This window comes from Spinacia oleracea, chromosome 2 (genome assembly GCF_020520425.1).
Source record: "Spinacia oleracea cultivar Varoflay chromosome 2, BTI_SOV_V1, whole genome shotgun sequence".
NCBI lineage: Eukaryota > Viridiplantae > Streptophyta > Magnoliopsida > Caryophyllales > Amaranthaceae > Spinacia > Spinacia oleracea.
In genome coordinates, this window is record NC_079488.1 from 91,375,412 (window position 1) to 91,391,575 (window position 16,164).

The 16,164-nt window shown below is 36.3% G+C and overlaps 1 non-coding gene across 1 annotated transcript; it reads left to right on the plus strand.

The window, feature by feature from the left end:
* Positions 1-15,627: 15,627 nt before the first annotated feature.
* Positions 15,628-15,734, plus strand: LOC130468311 (small nucleolar RNA R71). The gene has a single exon (XR_008928707.1). It is a non-coding gene; the product is annotated as a small nucleolar RNA R71 (small nucleolar RNA).
* The last annotated feature ends 430 nt before the right edge of the window (positions 15,735-16,164 follow it).

A 16,164-nucleotide genomic window follows, 5' to 3' on the forward strand; every position in this document is an offset into this window, starting at 1 on the left:
TATGGTCTGCGTACCATTAATTTGAATGTAAATGGTCTAAAGTACCAAAGTTGTTTTTCAATTCAAATATGGTCTGCGTACCATCAAATAGTTGTAATTAGTTTTAATTATAGCTTATCCTATTTGAAGAAAATGGTGCCTCCCACGGAGATTTTCAAGACGGACTTTGAAGTTAAAGCTTCAAGATGAAGTCGGGCCATACTAGATCACATTTATCTTATGCATGTTTTAAGTTATTTATTGCTTTTAAATATGTCTTAAAATGCATGAGATCAAAAGCTTGATTATGTTGCATGATTAAGGATTTTAGTTCACTTAAAATCTAACCAACATAGTAAGAGCCTTAAGTTCCAAACTTAAAAATTGAGTTATAAGGTGCCATGCCAAAATATACACTTGCTTGGATATCCTTTACATCAATCTAGTAATAGTTTTCGCTCAGCGAGGTGTTACTTATTGGTCCTAAAGGGGCAAGGTACACAAATAATTGTGAGTACATGTTAGTTTTGGTGAAACTCAACGATATAAGTAAGGAGTCCTTTTATGTCGTGGCAAAATCGATAGGTTTACCTAATAAGTTCTTAGACGTACCTATCAACCAAGAATAGTTTCTAGACTATTAGCAAAAGGCTTTTGCTTACCTAAGATGTTCTAGGATTAAGTCGACAAACTGTGCTTAGTTCTTCAATGATTTTAGGATCTTGGAATCATTTTATTCACACCTGCCGGAACAAATAACTTGAATAAAATGCTTAATAAACATTGAATTATGCATGTATGCTAGGATTTAAGTTTATTAAGAGAAACTGTGAATGGTTATTTATTTGTTTATTCTTTTCAATTGTAGTTTTTAATATGGCAAACAACAATTCATTCAACATTCGATCAATTCTCGAAAAGGAGAAGTTGAACGGGAAAAACTTCCTTGACTAGCAAAGGAACTTGCAAATAGTTCTTATGCAGGAAGAAAAGGAGTATGTCCTAGATGAGGCGATGCCCGAAGCCGCAGGCGACGGGGTCACTCAGGCAGCCCTCAATCGTTGGATTGATGCCAACAAGGATGTGAAATGTCTAATGCTCGCCACCATGAGTGCGGATCTGCAGAAAACGTTCATCAACTCAGATGCTTTCACAATCATCAGTGAGTTGAAGAATATGTTCCAAGATCTGGCTCGAGTCGAAAGATTCGAGACTCATAGGCAAATTCTTGAGACCAAGCTTAAGAAAGGCGAGCCCGTAAGTCCACATGTTCTCAAAATGATTGGACTCATTGAGAATATGAGTCGGCTGGATCAGCAATTTTCTCAGGAAATGGCTATAGACACCATCCTCCATTCTCTTCATAGCGGGTATGATCAGTTCAAACTGAACTACAGTATGAATAGTCTGGACAAAACGCTCACTGAGCTTCACGGTATGCTGAAAACCGCTGAAAAGACGCTCAAAAGTGATAAGCAGGATGTGCTTATGGTGCGTGGGGGCAAGTTCAAGAAATCTGGAAAGAAGAGGAATGCTAAGAAAGGTGGCAACAAGGCCAGCCCAACTAAGCAAACTGGCGCCAAATCTGTAAAGAGGAAGGTGGCAACAAGGCCAGCCCAACTAAGCAAACATGTATAACAAAGTATAAAAGTCAACACTATAGAATTCAATTCTTAAGACTATAAGAAAGGGTACAAGAAATAGGAAAACAAAGGAACAAATGAAAGGAATTTACGATTCCGGTTCTACCTATAAGTTTATGTTTAAAGAGTAGTGACCTAGCAATCAAACTTCCTTGGTATCATATACCGCTTGAGGTTCTTACTTCGGTAATAACTCAAACAATGGAAGCTAGGCTACACTAATGGCCTACAAGTGGGAAATGAAGCATGGAAATGCTACATTAGTTGTAGGGTCATATAGTTTGTTTTAAGTCCTTTCAAGGCTGGAACTTAATGGCTATTTTGTTCCATAATCAGCATACCTAAATTTCTGCTTCAAACACAGAAAGACTCACATTCAGAAGAACAAAAACAATTCTTGTTTGTTTGTTTGTTTATTTGAATAAAATGGTCATTTACGGGTTGAGTCAATATGCTTGATTAAAACAAACAACTCTTTAAGGAACTTTACTAGGTTCAAATCAACCCCTTGATTTGAGTTCCACTAATCTTTGGCATTGTTGCTTAGACCATATCAACAAGTTAACATTCAAAAGCTCTATTTTGATGGACTTTTGAAAGTTCATTGATTTCTAAATCAATTTAAGACAACTAGTCTTACTTGTTGAAAGTAACAAAAGATATGAACTATTGTTAGAACGCCTAGACAATAGAGGTCAAAGCTAAAGAAAGATTTTATGACTTTATTATTTCACATGGATTTGAGTGAATATAGGTTTATTTACTCAAATGTGATATAAGTTGAATCTGTTTGGCTAGTTCAAAGATTCAGAAGTATAAAATCCACTTGGCAAGAAATCATAAAGATCTAGGTTAGATCATGTTGATGATTACTTGAGACCAAATATGATCATCAATGATTGTGTGTTGTAATTTCACAATCTAACTCCATAAGATATGGCATATCTACGTTGGAATGATCGAATTCAATTAGTACTTGATTCGATCAATGATGAATCATAAAGACTTTTCCTATAATTTCTAAAACAAAATGCTCAACTACCACCAAACTAAACCAAATTCGTCAAAGCTATTGAAAAGTAATTTCAGAATAACTTTTCATAAAATATATCTAGAGAGTTGCAAAACTCAGTGGGAGCTTAGTGTTTGTCATTCGACAAACTAAGGCCCAAGTATAGATATATGTTTCATTGTGATTTATTCAAATGAGACACAAGGGTATTGTTTCTACCACGAATTTTTGAGAACAAAATGTTTGTTTGCTCGAAATGATGTCCTTTTGGAGATTCGTTTCCAAAATGGCAAGTGGGAGAAAATAGACCTCGAAAGTCTTCGAGGCGAACAACAAACATAAACGGACATTCCGGAGGCTTTTCGAAGTGCTTCAGAAAATCCGAACTTATTCTGTAAGGACTTTACAAGTGGCTTTAAAGAATAGACATCTCTTAGAAGACTTTACAAGTGCTTCAAGGAGAACAGAATATTCAAAGGACTTTCAAGTGGCTATTGATATTCTATTGTTTGATGTTCTATACCCAAGTAGGCATAGAATTCAAGTCACTGAAACTATGAGATTCTTCTATTAGATAGTGAAGAAACATAGAGATCAGGTCAATGAAACTATGAGATTCTTCTATTAAATAGTAAAGAAACCTACAACTTGCAGTCAAACTATTAATGAGTTTGTGACCTGTAAGAAAGCTATGACGAAACCCAGATTCCCTAAAATGGTTAGAGGCCATATATAGACCCAAATGTTTTAAATGGTTAGAGGCCATAAAACATACTCAATGTTTTGATGACAAAATTGAAAATTTGTTGATTTGCAAGAATAGTTTCACACCTATTGGTTGCAAGTTTGTTTTAAGGATAAAAACCATCAAACATGAAATTGTGTTCACAACACAAAGCTAGATTAGTTGCTAAAAGGTTACAAGCAAATTCACGGTGTGGATTGTGTTGAAACCTCATGCATAATCGTAATGCTCAAGTCTATAATTCAAGCAATGATTGCATATTGGTACATATAGCAATTGGATGACAAAACGTATTCCTCAATCAAATGTTGGAATAAACTATGTACATGGTATGTCATAGGATTTGTGGATCCAAATAAATGCTTGAAAAGGAAAGCTAGCTTATAAAATCTAAGTACAGATTTAAGCAAGCAATTGGGAATTGGAATTGTATTTTAGTGAAGCTAATAAGTATTTTAGTTTCATAAAATGTACATGATTCTTATAGATTTATAAGAAGTTTAGTGGGAGTACGTAAAACTTAATTGGTCCTATGTGTATCACACACATATCTCTCTATTGAGAAATAACATTCAAATGCTAATGACTTAGATTTGAGATTATTCATCAATGATGGACCATGGCGGAACTTAGTACATACTGGGTATTAAGATCTATTTACAAAGATTTTATATTATTGTTTTGGATTAAGTAATGGCATTTACTAAATCAAACACGAAATACTCCATTGGAGATATTCGACCCATGTGAATAAATCTAAGTAAAGAATTTTTGAACTATGTATAAGCATTTACTAAGTTAAACATCAAAGGATCTGAGTAAGATTCTTAACCTATATTATATGTCAAAGAATTTAGCTGGATTTAGTATCTACTGAAACTAGATGAGCTAAAGTTACATGAATAGAATTCAATTGGAATTATTCTGCAAAAGAATTTATCATGTATGATATAATATGAGGATCGCCAAAAACGTATCGTATGACTTTAGGCATGACGAACATATACCAATCTCTATTGATCTAAGTAAAGATCAACTAGATTGAGATCAAGAATACTTATGGTACTTGAAAAGGTACATAGGAATAGTTCTTGATTCAAGGAAATAAAGACATGCTAAATATTGATGCTACACGCATAAACACTGGCAAAGGATCAAGCAAAGACCCTTTGGAGTTAACCATTGACAAGGACGAGCTAAAGAGCATCGTGTTTCGAAATGGCAACATGCATTGGAGACCATGAGTTGTTGCGTGGGAAATTAAAATATTAATTTCTATGTTCTAAGATACATCTGGAAAGTCTTCCACATATCTGTGAACTGCTTGGATAAGCAAATCCAAACAAAGCATCACTAGCAACCTATACAGTTGAAGTAAAAGTACTTATTGCCTAAGAAGCAATAAAACAGGGTTGTTTATGTTAAAGAGTTCTTCACTGAACTTGTGTAGATCACATGTCTGTTGGCTTGATGGTTCTTCATTGAAAAATGCGTAGAACCACTCTTGAAGCAAGAAAAGACTAGATCACAAAGTAAACATACTCAAAAGATCTTATCATCTATCTCGAAGAACATTCGATGAAAATGATATTAAGATTGGCAAAGCGTGATAACTAAACCTATGCAACAAGTGAGAAGCAACACTCACGTTGTAGCACTGGAAATCAAGCATAGCTTTAAATTCCATGAACTGTTTTAAAGATGGGTTTGAGGCCCATGGTTGTAAAACAATGGGGTTGAACATTTATCATATATGAAATGTATTTTCATATTCCATTTAATCTTGGTTTAGTATTAAATGATGAGTCCCTTCAATTTGACGAAATATTCAAGATAGACTGTCAGGACCAGTCCTGTGACTAAGAAATGTCTATCAAGTGAACTTAAATGTCAAAAGTTGAAAATGGTCCCTGGTCGGAGTTTTCTATAAAATTGGACGCATAGAAAACGTTAGACGACTAGAATGCAAGATGACTAGTAGTTCTGTTTCTTGAACTATGTGGACATGGCAATGTCATAATCATTTGCATAGATACTTACTTTGAGAAGACTAGTATCGGACAGACCTATGAAACTTTACTGTAAGAGATGAAAATCTGTCATAAGTAAATTTCATTAAAATTATTAGACACTAAATCCTCAATACCTGAGTGATTTGAGATTACTTGTTTGAGAACTGGTTGCTTTGACGTTGACCAACCGTCGCACCGTAAAAGGAGGCTATAAAGGCAACGCTCAGGTAATCACCTATCAAACGAAGTCTAATCTCAAGATCGCAAGATTGGGATTGTCCTCCCATAAATCGGGATGAGATGCTTAAAAGTTGTACAAGGCCACTCGGAGAGCTAGAAACTGTGAAATGCATGGCCGTGCTCGGATGAATCATAGGCTATGATTATCTGTTTATTTGATCAGTTGAACTCTGAAACCGAGGAACACCTCTGGACATAATAAGGATGACAACTCTTACCTTATGTTCAAGAGCAAGCATCGAGCGACAAAGGAATTAGGAAATGCACACTTGTCCCTAAGGACAAGTGGGAGACTGAAGGAAATAGTGCCCTTGGTCCAAGTATGCATATAATATTAAGTCTAATAAATGCGGTTCAGTATTAATTAACAAGTTAATAATTCAGTGAGATCAAGTGAACTGAATGCCTAGCTAGAGGCCGCTTCAGTTCAAGTGGAATTAATGATATTAATCCACAGCTTACTCTTGACTGAACCCGTAGGGTCACACAAATAGTACGTAAACGGATCAAGTATTTAATGGCATTAAATACTCCATCTATGGATATTCGGAATCGACGGATCTTGGTTTCAGTGGGAGCTGAGATCGTCACAGGCAAGAAATGAATACTCCGGAAACGATGATATTGCCGGAAACGGAAATATGGATCGTATCGGAAGTATAAATATTATCCAAGTCGTAGATGTTGCCGGAAACGGAAACATGGTACGTATCGGAAAATATTATCGGAAATGGAAATATTGCCGGAATCGGAATTATTGCCGGAAACGGAAATATTGTCAGAATCGGAAATATTATCGGAATCGAAAAATAATTCCGGAAACGGAAATATTAAATATTTGTTCGAAACGGAAATTAATTCCGGAATCGGAAATATTAAATATTGTTCGTATCGGAAATGAATTCCGAAATCGGGAATTTAATCGGAAGCGTATCATACGAATTAGCATCGGACGAGGCTCGCTAGACGAAGGCCCAGCACGAAGCCAGGCCATCGCCCAGCAAGCCACACGCATCACCAACACACGCCAAAGCCTCGACCAGGCCCGACGCAAGCCAGGCCCAGCCGAAGCCATGGGCGCGCGCGAACAGTAGCATGGGCCGAGCGTTGTGCGCTCAGCGTGGGCCGCAAGGCCTGCGCGGGTGTACGGTGCTCGTGCGATGCTCGTGTGCGAATCCTAAAGCTATCGGGATTCGATAAAAGATTAAATCCTAAACCTATTAGATAAAGTTTATTTAAATAGAGTCCTAGCAGGATTCTAATTAAATTAATTAGTATCCTAATAGGATTCCAGTTCCTTTTCCATACCTCTATAAATAAGTGCCTAGGGTCATTATTTACAGTGACGATAAAAGTATTCAAAGGGTAAGTTTTTGAAATAAAATTAACCATACACTTGCAAACACTAGCCGAAATTCCTAGTAACCTTAAGGGCGATTCTAGTTGGTCTAACTTGAGGCGGATCCGGACGTACTTAGACTATCTACGGAGGGACGACATTTGGAGTCCTAAAGACTTGTTCTTGTTCGGTTCGGGCGCAGCTAGGGAATGCACGCTACAACATGTATGCATCAATTCTATGCTAAATGATTATGTGAATATAATATGCTTTCCTGGCTTTATGGTTTTTCCGCATGATTTATGAATTTTCATATGTATCATAACCTATCATATTGTGCGTGCAACGAGCGCTGCACCCAGCGATGGCGTGCGAGTGCTTATTGTGCGTGCGACGAGCGCTGCGCCTAGCGATGGTGTGCGAGTGCTTGTTGTGCGTGCGGCGAGTGCTGCACCCAGCGATGGCGTGCGAGTTCTTGTTGCGACATGCGACGAGCGCTGCGCCCAGCGATGGGCTGCGGCAGCATGCTCGTGCGTCGAGCGCTGGCGCGCGCAGCGAGCACCAGCTTGCGTGATGCCTTGCGATGGTGAGCAGCAGCGATGCGAGGCAGCGCATGGGCTGCGCGCACATGGCCAGCGATGGCTGTGTGCGTGTGGCCCATGGGCGTGCGTTGCGTGGGGTTGTTGCGTTGCGATTAGATCGTTTTGAAATTTTAATTTGAAATTTTCAGTTTACGTAATTTTAATTAATTTTAAAATTGATAATTTAAATTATTTTCTTGGATTTTAATTTTGAATATTGTAATTATAATAAATTTTATTTATTCTAATTATTTTACTAAAATTAAAATCATGAATTAATTTAAATACGACTGAAATTAAATTAAACTTTTTGGATTCAATTATAAATTTATATGAGCTTTAAATTTTAATTAAATTTGTATGTTTCTGGTTAGACTAGAAATACATTTTTATGTTTAAAATTAGTAAAGCATATAAATTTATTGGTTTAAGTGGGAGCCCTTTTTAGTCATAAACTCTTGATTAGGTCTACAAATCCTTAAGGTTAAAACAACTTGATTAGAATTAATAAGGACTGAATAATTTGTAGATTATTGGTGCCCTTGATTAATTGCTGCAAATGTTTATGTGATGCATAATGTGTTTTACTAACCAGCTATGTGGGCCATTCATGATAATGAATGGGTGAATGGTATATATTGTATATGTACTGTTTTGCAGGTTATGAAGTGACTAGTATGGCCCAAATAGGATAGAAAATATGGTCTGCGTACCATTAATTTGAATGTAATTGGTCTAAAGTACCAAAGTTGTTTTTCAATTCAAATATGGTCTGCGTACCATCAAATAGTTGTAATTAGTTTTACTTATAGCTTATTCTATTTGAAGAAAATGGTGCCTCCCACGGAGATTTTCAAGACAGACTTTGAAGTTAAAGCTTCAAGATGAAGTCGGGCCATACTAGATCACATTTATCTTATGCATGTTTTAAGTTATTTATTGCTTTTAAATATGTCTTAAAATGCATGAGATCAAAAGCTTGATTATGTTGCATGATTAAGGATTTTAGTTCACTTAAAATCTAACCAACACAGTAAGAGCCTTAAGTTCCAAACTTAAAAATTGAGTTAAAAGGTGCCATGCCAAAATATACACTTGCTTGGATATCCTTTACATCAATCTAGTAATAGTTTTCGCTCAGCGAGGTGTTACTTATTGGTCCTAAAGGGGCAAGGTACACAAATAATTGTGAGTACATGTTAGTTTTGGTGAAACTCAACGATATAAGTAAGGAGTCCTTTTATGTCGTGGCAAAATCGATAGGTTTACCTAATAAGTTCTTAGACGTACCTATCAACCAAGAATAGTTTCTAGACTATTAGCAAAAGGCTTTTGCTTACCTAAGATGTTTTAGGATTAAGTCGACAAACTGTGCTTAGTTCTTCAATGATTTTAGGATCTTGGAATCATTTTATTCACACCTGCCGGAACAATAAATTCGAATAAAATGCTAATAACTTGTTGAAATTGCATGATTGCTTTGATTTTCAAGTTATTATTCATGATAAATGTTTAGACTTTGCATGCTTCAATGTATGTTTTAATTATTGTTTATAATTAAATATCTTGCACTGCAATAAATCCTTTTAGAAAGGTAACAGTAAATTTCCTCGATTGGTAGTGAATCCAAGAACGATTCACGGAAATGAGAGAAAGTGAGCAATTTAAAATGTACGTTTCTTATAGCGACTTTTATGGTTGTTTTCGAACATCAAAGTCGAATGGCAAACCAATTGGTGCTTGTGAATTCAAAATACATTGTAGTTTTGAGATCATAAAAAATTGAGTTTAATACGCTCAGCTTTACCAATGGTTAACAACCTAATATCTCTGTCCATTTAATTCTCGAATGAGTCTAGTCCCTAGACATTCGAATAGATCGATGCTTAGAGAACTTTAGAAGCTTCTGGTAAGATCATCTAGTTGAAACAGAATGTTCAACATAAATTAAATGGAAAGAACCTTGTTGGTGACATTGGACATGTCTAACAAAGTATAAAAGTCAACACTAAAGAATTCAATTCTTAAGACTATAAGAAAGGGTACAAGAAATAGGAAAACGAGGAACAAATGAAAGGAATTTACGATTCCGTTTCTACCTATAAGTTTATGTTTAAAGAGAAGTGACCTAGCAATCAAACTTCCTTGGTATCATATACCGCTTGAGGTTCTTACTTCGGTAATAACTCAAACAATGGAAGCTAGGATACACTAATGACCTACAAGTGGGAAATGAAGCATGGCAATGCTACATTAGTTGTAGGGTCATCTAGTTTGTTTTAAGTCATTTCAAAGGCTGGAACTAAATGGCTATTTTGTTCCATAATCAGCATACCTAAATTTCTGCTTCAAACACAGAAAGACTCACATTCAGAAGAACAAAAACAATGCTTGTTTGTTTGTTTATTTGAATGAAATGGTCATTTACGGAATGAGTCAATATGCTTGATTAAAACAAACAACTCTTTAAAGAACTTTACTAGGTTCAAATCAACCCCTTGATTTGAGTTCCACTAATCTTTGGCATTGTTGCTTAGACCATATCAACAAGTTAACATTCAAAAGCTCTATTTAATGGACTTTTGAAAGTTGGTTGATTTCTAGATCAACTTAAGACAAGCTAGTCTTACTTGTTGAAAGTAACAAAAGATATGAACTATTGTTAGAACGCCTAGACGATAGAGTTCAAAGCTAAAGAAAGATTTTATGACTTTATGGATTTGAGTGAATATAGGTTTATTGACTCAAATGTGATATAAGTTGAATCTGTTTGGGTAGTTCCAAGATTCAGAAGTATAAAATCCACTTGGCAAGAAATCATAAAGATCTAGGTTAGATCATGTTGATGATTACTTGAGACCAAATATGATCATCAATGATTGTGTGTTGTAATTTCACAATCTAGGTCCATAAGATATGGCATATCGTAGTTGGAATAATCGAAGTCAATTAGTACTTGATTCGATCAATGATGAATCATAAAGACTTTTCCTATAATTTCTAAAACAAAATGCTCAACTACCACCAAACTAAACCAAATTCGTCAAAGCTATTGAAAAGTAATTTCAGGATATCTTTTCAATTATATATATCTAAAGAGTTGCTAAACTCAGTGGGAGCTTAGTGTTTGTTATTCAACAAACTAAGGCCCAAGTCTAGATATATGTTTCATTGTGATTTATTCAAATGAGACACAAGGGTATTGTTTCTACCACGAATTTTTGAGAACATAATGTTTGTTTGCTCGAAATAATGTCCTTTTGGAGATTCGTTTCCAAAATGACAAGTGGGAGAAAATGGACCTCGAAAGTCTTCGAGGCGAACAACAAACATAAACGGACATTCCGGAGGCTTTTCGAAGTGCTTCAGAAAATCCGAACTTATTCTGTAAGGACTTTACAAGTGGCTTTAAAGAATAGACATCTCTTAGAAGACTTTACAAGTGCTTCAAGGAGAACAGAATATTCAAAGGACTTTCAAGTGGCTATTGATATTCTATTGTTTAATGTTCTATACCCAAGTAGGCATAGAGTTCAAGTCAATGGAACTATGAGATTCTTCTATTAGATAGTAAAGAAACATAGAGTTCTGGTCAATGAAACTATGAGATTCTTCTATTAGATAGTGAAGAAACCTACAACTTGCAGTCAAACTATTATCATGTAGATTAATGAGTTTGTGACTTGTAAGAAAGCTATGACGAAACCCAGATTCCCTAAAATGGTTAGAGGCCATATATAGACTATATGTTTAATTGGTTAAAAGCCATAAAACATACTCAATGTTTTGATGACAAAATTGAAATTTTGTTGATTTGCAAGAATAATTTCACACCTATTGGTTGCAAGTTTGTTTTAAGGATAAAAACCATCAAACATGAAATTGTGTTCACAACACAAAGCTAGATTAGTTGCTAAAAGGTTACAAGCAAATTCACGGTGTGGATTGTGTTGAAACCTCATGCATAATCGTAATGCTCAAGTCTATAATTCAAGCAATGATTGCATATTGGTACATATAGCAATTGGATGACAAAACGTATTCCTCAATCAAATGTTGGAATAAACTATGTACATGGTATGTCATAGGATTTGTGGATCCAAATAAATTCTTGAAAAGGAATGCTAACTTATGAAATCTAAGTACAGATTTAAGCAAGCAATTGGGAATTGGAACTGTATTTTAGTGAAGCTAATAAGCATTTTAGTTTCATAAAATATACATGATTCTTATAGATATATAAGAAGTTTAGTGGGAGTACGTAAAACTTATTTGGTCCTATGTGTATCACACATATCTCTCTATTGTGAAATAACATTCAAATGTTAATGACTTAGATTTGAAATTATTCATCAATAATGGACCATGGCGAAACTTAGTACATACTGGGTATTAAGATCTATTTACAAAGATCTTATGATATTGTTTTAGATTAAGTAATGGCATTTACTAAATTAAACACGAAAGTCTCCATTGGAGATATTCGACCCATGTGAATAAATCTAAGTAAAGGATGTTTGAACTATGTATAAGCATTTACTAAGTTAAACATCAAAGAGTCTAAATGAGATTCTTAACCTATATTATATGTCAAAGAATTTAGCTGAATTTAGTATCTACTGAAACTAGATAAGCTAAAGTTACATGAATAGAATTCAATTGGGAATTATTCTGCAAAAGAATTTATCATGTATGATATAATATGAGGATCGCCAAAAACGTATCGTATGACTTTAGCCATGACGAACATATACCAATCTCTATTGATCTAAGTAAAGATCAACTAGATTGAGATCAAGAATACTTATAGTACTTGAAAAGGTACATAGGAATAGTTCTTGATTCAAGGAAATAAAGATATGCTAAATATTGATGCTACACGCATAAACACTAGCAAAGGATCAAGCAAGACCCTTTGGAGTTAACCATTGATAAGGACGAGCTATAGAGCATCGTGTTTTGAAATGGCAACATGGATTGGAGACCATGAGTTGTTGCGTGGGAAATTAAATATTAATTTCTATGTTCTAAGATACAACTGGAAAGTCTTCCACATATCTGTGAACTGCTTGGATAAGAAAATCCAAACAAAGCATCACTAGCAACCTAAACAGTTGAAGTAAAAGTAATTATTGCCTAAGAAGCAATAAAACAGGGTTGTTTAAAGTTCTTCACTGAACTTGGGTAGATCACCTATCTGCTGGCTTGATGGTTCTTCATTGAAAAATGCGTAGAACCACTCTTGAAGCAAGAAAAACGTCTGCTAACTTGATGGTTCTTCATTGCAAAATGAGTAAAACCACCATCAAAGTAAGAAAGACTAGATCACATAATAAACAAACTCGAAAAGATCTTATCATCATATCTCGAAGAACATTCGATGAAAATGATATTAAGATTGGCAAAGCATGATAACTAAACCTATGCAACAAGTGAGAAGCAACACTCACGTTGTAGCACTGGAAATCAAGCATAGCTTTGAATTCCATGAACTGTTTTAAAGATGGGTTTGAGGCCCATGGTTGTAAAACAATGGGGTTGAACATTTATCATATATGAAATGTATTTTCATATTCCATTTAATCTTGGTTTAGTATTAAATGATGAGTCCCTTCAATTTGACGATATATTCAAGATAGACTGTCAGGACCAGTCCTGTGACTAAGAAATGTCTATCAAGTGAACTTGAATGTCAAAGGTTGAAAATGGTCCCTATTCGGAGTTTTCTATAAAATTGGACGCATAGAAAACGTTAGACGATTAGAATGCAAGATGACTAGTAGTTCTGTTTCTTGAACTATGTGGACATGGCAATGTCATAATCATTTGCATAGATACTTACTTTGGGAAGACTAGTATCGGACAAGACCTATGAAACTTTACTGTAAGAGATGAAAATCTGTCATAAGTAAATTTCATTAAAATTATTAGACACTAAATCCTCAATACCTGAGTGATTTGAGATTACTTGTTTGAGAACTGGTTACTTTGACGTTGACCAACCGTCGCACCGTAAAAGGAGGCTATAAAGGCAACGCTCAGGTAATCACCTATCAAACGAAGTCTAATCTCAAGATCGCAAGATTGGGATTGTCCTCCCATAAATCGGGATGAGATACTTAAAAGTTGTACAAGGCCACTCGGAGAGCTAGAAACTGTGAAATGCATGGCCGTGCTCGGATGAATCATAGGCTATGATTATCTATTTATTTGATCAGTTGAACTCTGAAACCGAGGAACACCTCTGGACATAATAAGGATGACAACTCTTACCTTATGTTCAAGAGCAAGCATCGAGCGACAAAGGAATTAGGAAATGCACACTTGTCCCTAAGGACAAGTGGGAGACTGAAGGAAATAATGCCCTTGGTCCAAGTATGCATTCTATGTTAAGTCTAATAAATGCGGTTCAGTATTAATTAACAAGTTAATAATTCAGTGAGATCAAGTGAGCTGAATGCCTAGCTAGAGGCCGCTTCAGTTCAAGTGGAATTAATGATATTAATCCACAGCTTACTCTTGACTGAACCCGTAGGGTCACACAAATAGTACGTAAACGGATCAAGTATTTAATGGCATTAGATACTCCATCTATGGATATTCGGAATCGACGGATCTTGGTTTCAGTGGGAGCTGAGATCGTCACAGGCAAGAAATGAATACTCCGGAAACGATGATATTGCCGGAAACGGAAATATGGATCGTATCGGAAATATAAATATTATCCAAGTCGTAGATGTTGCCGGAAACGGAAACATGGTACGTATCGGAAAATATTATCGGAAATGGAAATATTACCAGAATCGGAAATATTGCCGGAAACGGAAATATTGTCAGAATCGGAAATATTATCGGAATCGGAGAATAATTCCGGAAACGGAAATATTAAATATTTGTTCGAAACGGAAATTGATTCCGGAATCGGAAATATTAAATATTGTTCGTATCGGAAATGAATTCCGGAACCGGGAATTTAATCGGAATCGTATCGTACGAATTAGCATCGGACGAGGCCTGCCGGACGAAGGCCCAGCACGAAGTCGGGCCATCACCCAGCAAGCCAAACGCGCGCCCAGCCAAGGCAGCGCCCAGGCCCACCGCAAGGCAGGCCCAGCGCGCGCCAAGGCCATGGCCTCGCTGCGTGGGCTGCTGCTCGCACGCACGCATGGGCGGCCCTCGTGGCTGCCGTGTGTGTGTGTGAGTTTGTGTTCATGCACGATTCCTAAAACTATTAGAATTAGTATATGATTAAATTCCTATTCCTAAAAGGATAAAATTAATTAATTAGAGTTCTTATAGGATTCTAAGTTTAATTAATTCGTATCCTACTAGGATTCCAATTCCCTTTCCATAACTCTATAAATACGTGCCTAGGGTCACATATTTTCAGAGATTAATTCAAGTATTCAAAGTGAGTTTTGAGAGAAAAATTCAGCCATATTTCTTACCTAAGAGTGCCGAAAATTCTAGTACCTTAAGGGCGATTCTAGTTGGTCAATCTTAAGGCGGATCCGGACGTGCTGTGGACTATTTACGGAGGGACGACACTTGGAGTCCTAAAGACTTGTTCTTGTTCGGTTCGGGCGCAGCTAGGGAAGGCACGCAACAAAGAGTATGCATCTAAATTATGCTATATGATTATGTGTAAATAATATGTATTCCTGGCTAAATGGTTGTTTCCGCATGATTTATGAATTGTCATATGTATCATAACCTAACAGTACCCCGATTTGAGAGAATTTACTTGCTCAAGTGTCATAGGTTGTGGAGATTCATATGTAAAGTGCCCTTGAATAGCACATATGTCACAACTAGTCACTTGAGAAGGTGAGAGTGGTTGGATCTTGTCAATCTTGCTTGCTAGAGAATGCATCAACTTCAATTTTGCCTCCTTTCTTTAAGACATGACGATCACCTCCGCATTGATATCTATTTGCAGTCATCTCTTCCATCAACACCCTAGCAACTTCCGGTGTTTTTCTCATGAGGGAGCCACCCGCGGTGGCATCAATAGAAATGCTCACTATTTTTCCAGAGACCATTGTAGAATACGTTCTTAGAAGCACCCATTAGGGAATACCATGTTGGGGGCACCTTCGTTGTAAGCCTTTGTACCTAACCCATGCCTCCGACAAGGAATCCATGTCTCCTTGTGTGAAAGTAGAAATATCATTACGAAGTTTTTCCATCATGTTAGGGGACAAAAACTTGTACGAAAAGCACTAGCCATGTCTTCCCATGTGGTAAACTTGCCCACATCTTTTCTTCTCAACCATTCTCTTGTGGCATCCCTCAAGGTAATGAGGAATGCCCTCAACTTTAATGCATCACTAGATACACCTTAAATTGGTACATAATAGTATAACGTTTCTCAAGGAATGAGTCAAGGTGATCCGCCGCATCCTCCAATTAAAGGTGATCCTCCATACTTATCTTAGGCCAAGAATTGTATGAAGTTAGGCTTCAATAAAATTTGTGTGCCTCAATTTAGGGGCGCAATATGCTTGAGGAAGTGGTAACCTCATTTGGTTGTGCCCATCGTCTCAAGGGGTGGTTTGGGTTTTCCATGGTTGTTATACTCTCAAGCAACCGACCTTCTTCTTCTACCGTTCA